Source organism: Anser anser, assembly GCF_964211835.1.
Source record: "Anser anser genome assembly, chromosome: 4".
Taxonomy (NCBI): Eukaryota; Metazoa; Chordata; class Aves; order Anseriformes; family Anatidae; genus Anser; species Anser anser.
Window position 1 is genome coordinate 19,881,440 of NC_139724.1, and position 14,287 is coordinate 19,895,726.

The 14,287-nt window shown below is 35.0% G+C and overlaps 1 long non-coding RNA gene across 1 annotated transcript; it reads left to right on the forward strand.

The window, feature by feature from the left end:
* The first annotated feature begins 10,193 nt into the window (after positions 1 to 10,193).
* LOC310898816 lies at positions 10,194 to 11,318 on the forward strand. Its single transcript, XR_014583736.1, has 2 exons — positions 10,194 to 10,844; positions 11,185 to 11,318. It is a non-coding gene; the product is annotated as an uncharacterized lncRNA (long non-coding RNA).
* Positions 11,319 to 14,287: the final 2,969 nt, after the last annotated feature.

The window sequence follows — 14,287 nt, forward strand, 5'->3', positions numbered from 1 at the left end:
AGGTAAGTGGCCATTATAATTAAATCAGAAACCTTCAGATTTTTTAGGATTCTAAACCTCCTTGTAGATTACCACTTGAAAACTACTGCTTTCAAAGGCCAATTAAATATGCATGATTACTGTATTTCATAACAAAGAGCAAAGAAAATACCACAGCTAATACGAAACTGCTCCTTAAGATGTCAATAGATCCCTTAAAAGCAAAGACCCAGTGCCTAAACATGTCTTCTCAAAAATATTTCTGCCTTCTGGCAAAAAATTTTATCTTTATAGCAGTAATGAAGGAATTGAATAGGTTGTACATCAGGTAGCAGATGACTTTTTGAATACTTTCTTGTTTCATATAAAGTCACAGAGAAAATAATTTCATGTACAAATCTTGCTTTATTTATTTATTTATTGGCCCATACACAGAATCATGTAGCAGGTTTTCCAAAAAGACACTAATTTATATTTGGTTATAAAAGGATAGAATTGGAATAGCTTTGGAATTCAAGATTTGTGATACTTGCTTCTCTCCTCAGATTCCTATTTATAAAACAACATAAACTAAATCATCATCTATAAATGGAAAATATCAAGGCCTTGATCACATGTCCAAGATCAATATTTTTTTAAATAACTCATACATGAATAATTCTCTTCAAAAAAATGTAAAAAATATGCATAAGCAATAGATATCTCAGCAGGTTATGCCTTTACATTATGCTATTTTTAAGCCAACATCAGACAAAGTAATGATGAGACAACTTTTCTATTTGGTTCTCTGACTTTTTAACTCCAATAACCTGTCACAAATTTACAATGAAATAAACTGGTCTTGTTATTTTGGCACACATCACTGTGTGATGATTCATCACAGTTCACCAGGAACAATTCACAAGCATGGCTGCTGGAAATGGTTATCAAAGCTCCCACTGTTGAAGCTATGGAGTACATAACATCCTTCAGGCTACACAGCCATTATCTGTGCAATGCAACCTACTGCAAAACACCAGCAGACTTGCCTTCTTTCCAAAACCCTATTTTTGCCTGTGGTTTGGCCTTCATCTCTGAGCACTGCTTCTAATCCTGACTGCAGTCCTGCTCAGATGTCTTGTTGCTTCTGCCACACACCAGCAAGGAAACCTGGACAAAAAACCGTACACACACATACCTTTAATGATGAACTTCTCAAGACCTCTTTTATGCCAAAGTTGGAGGCTTTGATATTCTGTATCCAAAAACACAGTAGTGTTTATATTTATCTTTAAGTTGACTCACAGGGACAACCTCATGCATGTGTGTGAAATTTCCTTTTAAGAAAAAGGGATTTTCATTTGTATTAATTTTGGTTGCTATCCATCATTTAAGAGACCAAGACTCATAAGGAATACCATTAGGTAACCTTAAGAACAGACAAGATGGTAGAACTTTTCTCTCTCTCAGATATAATTTGACATAGTTCAATTATTACAATGGAAGATTTTTTTTTTGTACCACTTTTTTTCTTTCCTTTTTTTTTTCCCCAATAGTTTTCTCCTTTAATTTTCTACTCAGCATAGCTAATTCAGAATTGGCAGCATGTGGGAAGTAACCAGGATCTTACAAATGTAAGTATGAATCACCACGGCATGTAACATGCTGTTGTTTAGGGATACAGACTCATAAAAAGCAGATGTTACCAGTCAGTTTTGGAAACTTGAGTCATAAGTACAGTATTATTCTATCAAAAATAATAACAATTTAAAACAAATTATTTTGTAACACTACTGTATTTGAATTTTTCAAGTATTATCAACCTCAAAGGCTTTTTTTGTTACTATTTCATCTGTCCCACTTCTACTCTTACTCCCTTTCCTTTTTGTATTTTTTCTTTTATTTGCAGAGCACATTTTTTTGTCTTTGTGTTCAAATTATTTCTTTTGTTAAAATTGCTCCAGTTTTAACCTTTACCTCTTTTACCTTTCTTCTTCATCATATCCCTCTTATTAAATACCTTCACCTGGCTAACAGACAATACCACTTGTCTGTCACCATCACCTCTGCTACACTAAGATTGAGACACTTTCAAAAAAAGGAATAAACCTACTGATCATCCTTAAGATGTCCCTTGCAAGTCTTAGAAGGTCTCTTATCTGTTGTTCATCCCAAGATTTCCTAGAATTTTGACCCCAAATTTGAATAATATAGATATATAATATCCAATCACATTAAATAATAGTTAATCACTTAACCATAGCCAGTTTTCTCATAATCCAGTGAAGTTTTCTTCATCACCTAGGACTAGCTGGTCAAATAAAATAAGCTGTTTTTTTGTGTGTGTGTGTTTTTTGTTTGTTTATTTGTTTGTTTGTTTTTAGCCAATTGTTTAGCCTAGCAGTTTCTACACTCACCTTTCCAAGCTACTTCTTCTCAAAAGCAGTGACCACATGGGTAGCAAATACAGAATATTCTTAAGGGCCCTGGACCATTTACCTGTCTAGTGCTGTCCTGCCTCCTACCAAATCATATTGCTTATCTTAAGAGGTCACTGCTTTTACTACCACCAAGAACTACTTCCAAGCTGGGTTTTCTCAACTAACGGGATTACCAAAGAAATAGTGATGAAAACTTTATTCACAAAACAAGTGGGAGGTTACAATTTAACAGTCTTATTCTGTCTGTATTATGTAAACGGCATATCACCCATCTATATGCCAAATTGTTTGACCTCAGATGTTTGCACAGGGATCTCAGGTCCCTCAAGAACCAACAATTCATGGAAAGCTTCTGCATGTTATGGAAGATAAATGTGCATCTTTCATCAATAATTTTTTCCTTTTGATAGGAATAACTGCAAATATTGTTTAGATCTGTAGTGCAAATGATGATTTGTAGAGCAAATAGGCTGACAAGGCACTAATCAGAAAATTAGGAAACTGACATTTGTATCACTGCCCAAACTCAGCCACCTAACATGACTTGGACAAGTTGCAAAGTCTTTCATTTTATATCTGAAATGTATACAGAAAATAGTTCTATGTCAAGTGAGAAATAAAAGCATGAAGACATGAAGCTCTGTGATGATCTCACATACTACGGTGGTTTGTAAACTGCATAGGTCTCCACTGTATTTAGGAAAATTGGTACGTGAGGTACATATTTTTGTTAAAAATGACATTCAATTGGATTTTTGTTTTCCTGAAGCAATTTTAATAATATATAAATATTCTTGGTGTCAATGTCATTTGACTATTGTTTAGCTGCTTTTTTCATAAAGCAATATTTTTGAAAGCTTGTTTTCCATACAATGAATGTTTTGTTTCAGAAACATAAATTTTACTAGAATATCTACTTTGCTAAATACATAATGTTCTGTGACTGATTGAATTTATACTCTTGCCTCACAGTCATTCATTTTACTATATTCCTGATAATTCTTTATTGGCTTGTTAATTTTTAATATTATAGCCTTATATCTTTCTTAACTTTTGCACTGTTTTCATTTTTGATGTAATGTTGGTACTTCTCTAAACTCAGAATTATTAATTATATTAATTATGGGAAACACCATTATACACAGTATAATAACTGTGATATATAGTAATGGGGACCAACTGAAAAGTGGTGCTCACAGAAGTGTAAAAGCATGACAAGACAGTCTATGCCCTCAATAGCTTTCATCTAACTGGTGAGATAAACATGAAAAAAGGAAACAAGTATGACATACACATAAACTTGTCAACATTGATTTCATCTTGGTCTGCAAGTATATATGTGTTATTTTGTATTTGAGGCTTACTTAAGAGAAAATAACCTAAGTAGAAAGAAATGTGAATGAAAGTAAATTGTCAGAAAAGGAGAAAAAAAAAAAAGTGACAGATGTAAGAAAGGAAGCAAGTAGGACAAATTATCAGTCACTCTGTGACCACTCAAAAGAATAAAAAGACCAGACAATACTGATTACCAGTGATCTGATGCATTTCCTCATAGACAGAGTACTACTACATTTGATGTAGGAAATCCTCTATTCAGTCAAGCAAAATCCCTTATGTACATATTCACTTTCCTTTTTGGCTTGATGGATTACACAAAGCTCATACAAGTTGGTGAAACAATATTTAAACAGCAACAGCCTGGGAGATGGGGTGTTAAAACTCTTTTATAGTACATACAACATCTTGCCAATCAAAGCAAAGGAGCTTTAGCATGGTTTGGGACCTGGTATGGCCCCTCAAGCACTCTCTGTTTCACTCCATCCTGGGGACTGTTGCTTCTCTTTCATACCACATTTGTTTAGGTGTTGGATTCTTAGCCCCTCTCCCTATGCCTCTAACAGTTTAGGTAACACAAAAAGACATTGACCCCTGGTAGGAATCTTGAGAAAATATGGGAGAATTTCTGAGAAATCTGTTCCATCTGTCCCTTTCCTCATCTCAGTAGAGTAGGTTTACTGGCAGCAAGCCATTACCTGGCCTTTGCCAATCCCAGATAAGATTGTCACTTAAAGACAGATGCTTTTCCCTTTCTCAAATCCTGCATCAGCCTTTGGCTGGGCCCAAGCAGCCGGCTTTCTGACTTTAATACTGCTTAAAAGACATCTGATTTGTAAGGCTTATCTAGTTCAGTAGCAGTTTTGTTGTTTATTATTGATAGCAAATAAAGCTTCTTGGGACGTATTGCATGAATGGTGTTGTGAAATAGCAATTTGTATTTGAAACTGCAGTTTACCTATGTGCAGAGATCAATACCTGTTGTATTTTGCCCTCTTAATTGATGAAATATGAGTTTAGAATGTAATCTTTTACTGTCTACTCCTCATAGCGTATCAATCCTTCTATGTAATATCTGTCTCTTTAATTCAGACTTAAAATCTTTAGTTCTGTAGGCTTTTCTCCTTCCAGTAAAATAGATAAAGTGCTGAAGTTGTTATGTTAGGAGGATATAATATGGATCAGAACAGCAATCCAGGCTTTTCTTTGGATGGTTTAACTATCTTTTTCTCTACTAAGCAAATCAAATCCCATATAATCAAGAGCAAGCTGGATTTATATTTTAAAGCAATGACCCTAGCTGATCCAATAGAAAATTTGCAACCATCTGTAACTTTCAGGGAAAACCAAACTTGTTAACAAGGTCACTAGAAAGTTACTAAGGTCTTCTTTAAAACCTCTTAGCAGCTTAATAATTCAATTGAGCTTCGGATCAGAATGTTGCTGTACTTTGAAGAAGCACCCAATAATCTATGATTTATTTAATTTTTCTCTTTTTTTTGTTTTTGTTTTGATAACTATTATAACTTAGCTTAGTCCATCCTTTTTATTCATGCTATTTCCTTTTTAAGTGTATATTGCTAATAAGTTTGGAAAAACAAATCTTTTAGGAAGCATGAGGTGAGTGGAAGGAACAAAGTCAACTTGAGAATGGTTTTAGAAAATGCATGATAATTTACTGAAAACCTTCTCCAGGACCCAGACTCTTGTGGAGTGCCACTGTCTGCCCCTCCATGCCTACAACAGTCTTTCTGTGGCACTTTGGGTGATATTCCTTACAGCTAACTTAGCCATGCAAAAATTAGCTGCCTAGAATCCTTCTGTGTAGAATTGAGTAAATGAGCTGCACTTCGGAGGTATATCCCTCTCTACTGACTGATAAGTGGCACTGAGATAGATTACTTGCCTGTTTAACCATTTAAAATTATCTGAGATGAATCTCACTATTTGTACTTATTATTAAAACCTACTATTAACTACTAGATCACAAATATAAAATATGTGGATATGGATAGTCTCCTCATACCTGATTTCAAAAAAAAAAAAAATCCTAAAAAAAATAAAAATAAACCTCTTTGATTTAGTCAGCTTTCTTCAGGAAATTTTCTTATTATGAAAGTCATTTGAGCAGCACAATATGATGTCTTTCCCAGAATGGCTACTTCCTCTCACTGCACTTTATAATGAAGAAGATATTTCAAGACAGGTCAAGAAAATTACTTATATTTCTTGTATTCATGTGTATGTTGTTTGTTTGATGTGGGTTTGTTTTCCATGTGGACGTGGCTTGTAGAAAATGGTTGCAATCTTCTGAGCTTTGTGATCACTAAAATAACTGCATATAATTACATGGCAGAAACAAAGTAAGGCTTTAATTGATTTAATTTATTTATGCCTCTCTTAATCCTATTTCATCCATTCAGTTTTATCACCTTGCTGTCTCTGCTGCTGTCTGTTATCACTCTAGCCCTAAACCTCCCATTGTCTGGCTATAACCAGTGTAACCTTTTTATTTCTGGCAGTTAGCTGATCCTATCCCAAATGCTTTTTATCCCCCACTGAATGTAATCTGACCTCTTAACTTTCCTATATCTGCTATTTTACTCCATTCTCTCTTTGTACAAAGATACCAAATCTCTTGTGTTTTCCTCTCCACTTTTACTACATTGTTCTTATTTTCTGTGGACTGAAGGAGCCCTCAAGACAGACAATAATCAGCAACCATATCCAGTGTCTATTTTATATGTGATATTTATCTTATAACAGATATATTGACACTTATTCTTTATTTTTAATTTACAGATTTTTCTTTCATTTCATAGAGATAGCTGGCTTCATGACATCGTTATAACTTCTCTTGTCACCATACTGTCACAGAATATTCAATATTAAGATCTTCAGGGAAGGAGCTTGCAAAGCTGATGTCATGTATACTTTGACAGGCCACAGATTCCTTCATTTAACCTGATAGAATTAGGCTGATAGATAGCAAGTTCAAAATGAGACTGTCCTACAGCCCCATGAATAGTCATGCTACGCGCACACTTATCATTAAACCTTTCTCTTTCTCACAAACTGCACAGAGTGCTCGGGGGTTGGGGGGGGGGGGGGGGGGCTGGAATCCACTGAGCATAAAGGACCAAAGAAAAAGTTAATATTTCTTGGTTTGTTATTATTTGGGGAAAATAAGATTTCATTTTTGCAGTTCTAAAGTTAGAAATAAAGTTAATTTGGAAAATAAAAATAAAAATAAAAAAGCTAGTTTCATGCAAAACTTCATCACACCTTCAAAAACACAGGACATTTTATATGCATTTACAACAGTGTTTCTCAGTGAAGTTCTCCCTCAGGAGTCTTCATTTCTGGAGGGAACACGGTTAAATGGTATTTACATAAAGCAAAGAGAACTTTTCAGAGTTATTTGGCAGGAGTCATCCAACCATCCTGACATAACTTAAAAGGTTTGGAAAGTACTGAAATAATTAATTCTAAAGATATCTCCTCAGAAAGATTTAGAATCAAAAAACAATATACCTTATGTTTTTAATCAAGGAAGTACCCTGTCTTCCATTTTTAAAGAATTCTTTTTGTCTGTCTTCTTTTTCTTAATCTCATGCATTTGGTTCTATGAGTTTTTCAGGTGCATTAGTTACAATTTACTTTTCCTCTTCAAAGTGCTAGAATTTTTTTTCCTCTTTTCCCTGTGTTTGTTCTGGTAAAGCTTGCAAATAAATGGATAGGGGAAAAAAAAAAAAATCTTTCTAAGGGAATGTAGCTTCTGACAAAGGGCAGACTTCAATGGCAGGACCAGCACAATAACATTATTCAGACTAGTCAGTTAACTCTCAAACAGTATGATGGTTAGATGTGATAACCTGAATAATCTCAAAATATGGATGTTGCAAAGTAGATAAAAAAATAAGCTAAAAAAACATATGATGACTAATGGAGAAAATAAAGGTCAGCTAGGTCATAGAAACACAGAATGGATCAGGTTGGATTAGACCTTATAGACCACCTAGTTTCAAACCCCCTGCCATAAGCAGGGTTGTGACCCACTAGATCAGGCTGACCAGGGCGACATCCAACCCGGCCTTGAACACTCTGAGGCATCCACAACCTGGGCAACCTGTTCCAGTGCCTCACCATGCTCTGAGTTAAGAATTTCCGCCTAACATCTAGTCTAAATCTCCCCTCTTTTAGTTTAAAACCATTCCCTCTTGTCCTATCATTATCTGGGTATGTAAAAAGTCGCTCTCTATTTTTTTATAAGCCTTCTTTAAGTATCAAAAGGCCACAATGAGCTCTCCCCAGAGCCTTTTCTTCTTCAGGCTGAACATCCCCAGCTCTCTCAGCCTTTCTTCATAGAAGAGGTGCTCCAGCCCTCTGATCATCATTGCCCTCCTCTGGACCTCCTCTAACAGCTCCACATCCTTCTTGTGCTGGGTGCCCCAGACCTGGATGCAGCACTCCAGGTGGGCCGCACAAGGACGGAGCAGAGGGAGTCAATCACCTCCCTCGGCCTGCTGGCCACACCACTGTTGATACAGTCCAGGATGCAGTTGGTCTTCTGGGATGCAAACACACACTACTGGCTCATGTCAAGATTTTCATCTATCAGAACTCCCAAGTGCTTCTCCAAAGGGCTGTTCTTAGTGACTTTCCCCACTCTGTACTCAAGTCTAGGATTGCCCCAATTCAGATGCAGCAGCTTGTTCTTAGACTTGTTAAACCTCATTAGATTCACATGGGCCCAGTTCTCAAGCACGTCCAGGTCCCTTTGGATGACTTCAACTGCACCACTCAAATTAAAGTCAACCGCAAACTTGCTGAGGGTGCACTCGATCCCAGTGTCTCATAGATAATGACATTAAACAGCATTGGTCCCAACATGGAACCCTGATGGACACCACTCTTCACTGGTCTCCACCTGGACATAGAGACATTGACTGCAGCTCTCTGGCTACAGCCATCCAGACAATTCCTTAGCCACTGAATAGTCCACCCTTCAAATCCATATTTTTCCAAATCAGAGATAAAGATGTTGTGTGGGACTGTGTCAAAGGACTTACAGAGGTCCAGGTAGATGGTATCAGTGATGGTTCAGATGATTCATTTGATAAGCAGTGCACAAAAATGGGCATGTTGCTTTCAGCACAACATAGAAAAACAGAAAAAAAAAATAATGAGGATTAGGTAGATAGACATATGCAGTACAAAATCACGTTCCTATACTAGTCAATATTTCTAAAGCAGTTACTTCAAGAAAATTCAGTCGGTGAACTATTTAAATGTAACTATGTAATAGATAAGAACAAAGAATATCATACAAGATGTTATTTGCATGAAGTCTTGATACCATAAAATTGCCTTTAAGATGCAAAGAGTGTCTCAGGGCACTTAGTCAAATATTTGCACATTTTACACCAATTACCCATATACTTTAGGCACACATTCAAACACTCAACTACTTGATGATTATAATTATTGTACATTCCATGTTTCTGAAACATGCCAGATTCCTAATTGGAAGGAAGAAAATTATCTTGAGGCATGCTCTAACAAAACAATGAAAAATAGCCCAGGAACAATGCCCTTTTTGTGCTGCCTACAATATCTTCCTGCTGTATATACAAAAGCACAATAAACTTTTAATCTGAACTAGAAGAAAAAACATCCTGATACCTTAATACTTTAAGAGCCAAAGTGAAAACTTGCCATTTTAAGTGGCTTTATACACAACTGAATCCATTTCTATGTTTACTCTCATTATACAATGCAAACCAACATTCTGTCCTCTGTGCAATAACCTCCCTGAAAATAAACCAGCAAGGCGTCAAATTCAGCAAAGGAATGAGGCACCTAGTGTGCAATATAGCTTAGAAATCAAGTCCAAAGAGTACTCAGAAAAACCCTTACTGTGCTGCCATCCAAACTACCAAACTGACTCATGTTTTAAAGCTAAATTCCAGAAATACCTATAAATGACACAGCTGAGCAGCTCACAATGCATTGCTCACACCTTGTTTATATGACTAAGTTAGGATCCAAAATTATGTCATTTCCTTCACATGCTCTCCAAATAAATCAACTTGAGAGCCATCATCAGGGCATATCTAATACACAATCTTTTATTTTCAGTTCAAATGCAGCTGCAAGTAACTACAGTCTTTTAAAATGTCCTCTTCATCATGAAGATACAAAATTCTAGCTCAGTCCCTTCTTATGCCAGTTTAAAAGGATGTTTCTTTATTTTCTTTCTGTGAGTAAGACTAGAAAAGGAATAGGAAATGATAGAGGAGACACCTAAGCTATTTTAGTGCCTAGGATAGTTTCTGAAAATGCCTTCTTCCCTGAGCAGATTTTAGAATTTTTCCAGTCCTTTAAACACAAGTCTGTGTTTGCTGCCTCCAGATCATTCACTTTCTTAGTCTAGTACCCAAATTACCATGTTGTGGCAACATGTTCTCTCTTGGACCCATAAAGTCCCAAATTTCTTCAAATAAGAGGTGAGGGTTTGAATTCTTCAAGTTAATAAGGAAATACTAAACCAAGATTTCTGTGTTTCTAGGTCAAATGCTCTGACCATAAAATTGAGGTTCTTCATCCAACTGTATTTAAGACATAAGCAATTGTCTTCAGGAGAGGCATCAGGTTGCTTAACTCAGGGACAGAATTAATGACTCAGTCAACCTCCCAATTGTTTAACACTCAGCAGCTATACACACAGCATGTTATTACAAATGTCAATCTTACTTTACTCATGAATTGCTTGGGAACTCAGATTTCTAATATAAAACTCTCTCCTGGGAAAAAGGCCACAGAAGTAACAGCACCAAGAAATGCATTTATTTGAACTGGTCTTTTAATATTCATCATTTTGATCTTCCATTGTTTGCAAAATAATTTGCAATTTGCCTGCTTTCTTAGTATTAATTTAGGTGTTTGGTTTTTTTGTTGGTTTTTGTTTGTTTGTTTGTTTGCTTGCTTGCTTGTTTGTTTTTGGAGTAACTAATTAGTTTTCCTGATGCTGTCCTGAAAAAGTAAAAGTTATGTTCATGACTTCCTGCAGCAGTAATATATTGTGTCAGTCATTCACAATGTGCACAGGTATTTTCAACTTTATAATAATCTTGTCATGGAAATCTTTCTGTAAAAGAAGTTTTATATTGTCTTTGTGGTCTTCCTGGAAGAAAGATCATCTTCCCTATAGTCTTCATTCATTGTTCATTTGAATATAAATTAGGTGAGTTAGTGACACTACAACCAGAGCAGTGAGAGAAGAATTGTGCCTCCATAATAAGCCATGCAATGTTTGCCCAAATTATGGCTAAAGGCTGTTTTGTTTCTCATTATCACTTCCTACTGGTGAGAACTAGTTTATATTCTGTTTTCCACATCTTCTTGTACAGAATAAGTATTACAAGATTCCCAACATTTTTCATTTCAGTGTTTCCGCAACTTTGAGTCTCCCGGTTCTGAATGAAAAGGTGACAAATCAGTTGTCCTCCAAAAGCCATGGGCTTCAAGCAGTTTAGAAAAGGTGGAAGAGGCATTGAAATGCTGAAAGGAAGGGACTGGAGATAGTTTTGCAAAAAAAAAAAAAAGAGTTTAAAAAAAATATGAGTATCACTCGATCCATGGAGCTGCAGCTAAAGCAGAAGTCAGTCTACATCAAAGCGAAGTTGTAAGCTGGTCCAGTAAAAACTTATAAAAAATGTGATTATAAACACTGTATCTGATGTGTATCTGTCCCACTCTCAATCCAGTTGAAAAACTGCATGCCAGAAACTTTCCTGTGAGCTTTATGTGAACATTTTGTAGGAATTACAGGCCTCCATGTGTCACTGTTTTGAAGAGCTCCACCCAGATCCATTTGAAATTCCTCAGCGCGTGGGAAGATCCCAGTCAGTCTTGAACACTCTGAGTGATTCCAGGTTCTGCAGAGATCCGTGGTCCCCTGCCTCAGACCTTAATTCTCCAATTCAGCAAGGGAGAATCTGTTACAAGCTACACAGTTTTTGTGGGTTTGTTCTGTTTTTTGTTTGGTTGTTGGTGTTTTTTTGTTTTTGTTTTTGTTTTTTTTTTTTTAACACTAAGAATATATATTATTCCAGTCCTTTCCTTTTAAACAGAAGTGCATTCATTCTTCAATGTATTCCCATGTGAATGATCACATTAATGAATCCCATTTGTCCCTGGCCTGAGATACACATGAAATGTATATTAAAAAAAAAAAAAAAACCACTTCGCTCAATTTTACATCCTAATATGCAAAGAAAGAGCAGTGTAATTGAACAAATCGCAATGTGGAAGTTTCAGACAGAATCATCAAATGATTTTACTATGTAACTATAATATTACTTCTGCTTTTAATATTGCCTGAGCTGCTGAGTAAAAATATTTTGAATGCATCGGAAGATGTTCCTGAGGTCATTACAAGAAAAAAATCTCTTTCTTCTCTTGTATAGAGTGTGGCTCCCTATTGCTCATTCCTCGCTTCTTGTGTGAAGTACAAATCTTACAATAGAAACAGAATGTAAATTGAAAATAAACCATTTTCCATTAGTTCTTCTTCATCATCATTTCACTTACTAGTAGAGAAGTTATTTCTCTCTTCTCCTACTTGGATTCCTTTTCGATATCTTCTCACAGCTTCTTGCTAAAATTGTAAAGAAACAGTTAACAATGAGTAGTATTTTTGGATTTGTTTCAGTTTTAAACTGCAGATAAGAAAGACATATTGGGACACAAGTTCTTCTACCTTTGCTATGTGCCATTTCACAAGGCATATTTCTTCTATCAAGAAGGACTTTGTCAAAGCATGTTCTAAAGGACTAAATTATCTTCTCATTGCTCAACAGGTATAACAGGATTCTTCCTTTTTTTTTTTTTTTCAGAATTAAAAGGTGTTATCTTATAATATTCCCTGTCAGGAATAAGAACTGTTCAGGATATAGGAGGGAAGAAAAAAAAAAAACAAAAAACTTCCTAACCTACCTAATTAACATTAGCATCTCAGCAATATAATACTATCACATCATCTCTAATTAGATTTTTAGCAAATTGAAACTGATAAAGTAAACAGACTGTATGACAATGACTAGAAAAACACCGTGCAGAATTTAGTCACTAAGTATTATACACGTGAATCATTGAAGGTAAAACCTCAAAGACATTTAACCAGTAAAAGATTAAGTCAAAAGTAAGTATGAATAACATCTTTTCAGTGTATTTTGACCAAGTGCAGAAACAAATTATAATATTAATATACAGAAACTATTAATGACAGCAGATTCATGTAATTTTTTCACTGATGCATTTTTCTTTAAATAATCTGAATATAAATCTAACTTAGCAAATATAAATATTCTTCTTTCATTGAAAAAAGTCTTTTCCTTTGGAAGCTAAGAAGTCCTGCTAGTAATAAAAAGAATATTGCAAGTTGTTGCATCATTAATCCCTGTATAACCAGTTAAAGATTGTAGTCATAATTGCTTTAGTAATGTTTCCCCATATTGTCTTAATGATTTACAGTACTATAATTTTCTTGGATATTCCAACCTACTACTCAGATAAAGAGAAGTACAATTTGTAGAAAGAACACAAGACACAACCTTGGCAAAAAAAATAAAATAATATATATATATATATTTTTTTTTTAATTGCTACTTAGGGCATGAAATACAAATTGCATTTTCTGACAGCATACTCATTTCTTAGTTATGTTTAGCAGCAAGATCTAATAGCAAATCTCAAGTGATCCGTTCCCAGTCCTCCTTTGTAGACATTTACAGGCATTCATTTCAGAGATGAGGACAGATTGAACCCCCATTCTGTGCAGTCTGGGAGCTTCTGTGCTTGAGGAAATATTAGAACTAGTAACCAGATGTTTCTGTCAAACAATAATCAGAAAGTAGGAGCATAAAATCCATTGGGCAATGGTTCTGCAATTCATTCATGAAGTGTGAAAGACAATGCTTGTAAAAGATCTTTTTCTTCTAGATGCAACTGCACAAGCTCCTGGTGTTAGGTAGTCTAAAGACACAAATAAACAAATAAACAAATAAAATAATACAAACACTTTAAAGTCTCAGTCTCTGCACTAAAGCCCTTCTACTTCTTTGTCATTCTCATAGAATACTATGCCATCTGTAGAGAAGTTTGCAGCCATCTTTCCTACTTTGTTAATTCAGAATTCCTCCTGAATTTTAAAATAAAATAAAATAAAATAAAATAAAATAAAATAAAATAAAATAAATAAAATAAAATAAAATAAAATAAAATAAAATAAAATAAAATAAAATAAAATAAAATAAAATAAAATAAAATAAAATAAAATAAAATAATGAATTATGGAAAGGGGAGGAAAGGATTCCTTTCTTGTTTCAGAGTATTCTCATAGCTCATGCAGCATTGTCTTGAAAACAGATATAGTGTAAGCAGCTGAATAGTGGTATACCAGAGGGCTTTTGGTTCCTGTGAAACTGAATGATGTTTGACCTCAGAGTTAATTTTTCCGTATTTCAACTAACATTACAGATAGGATATAC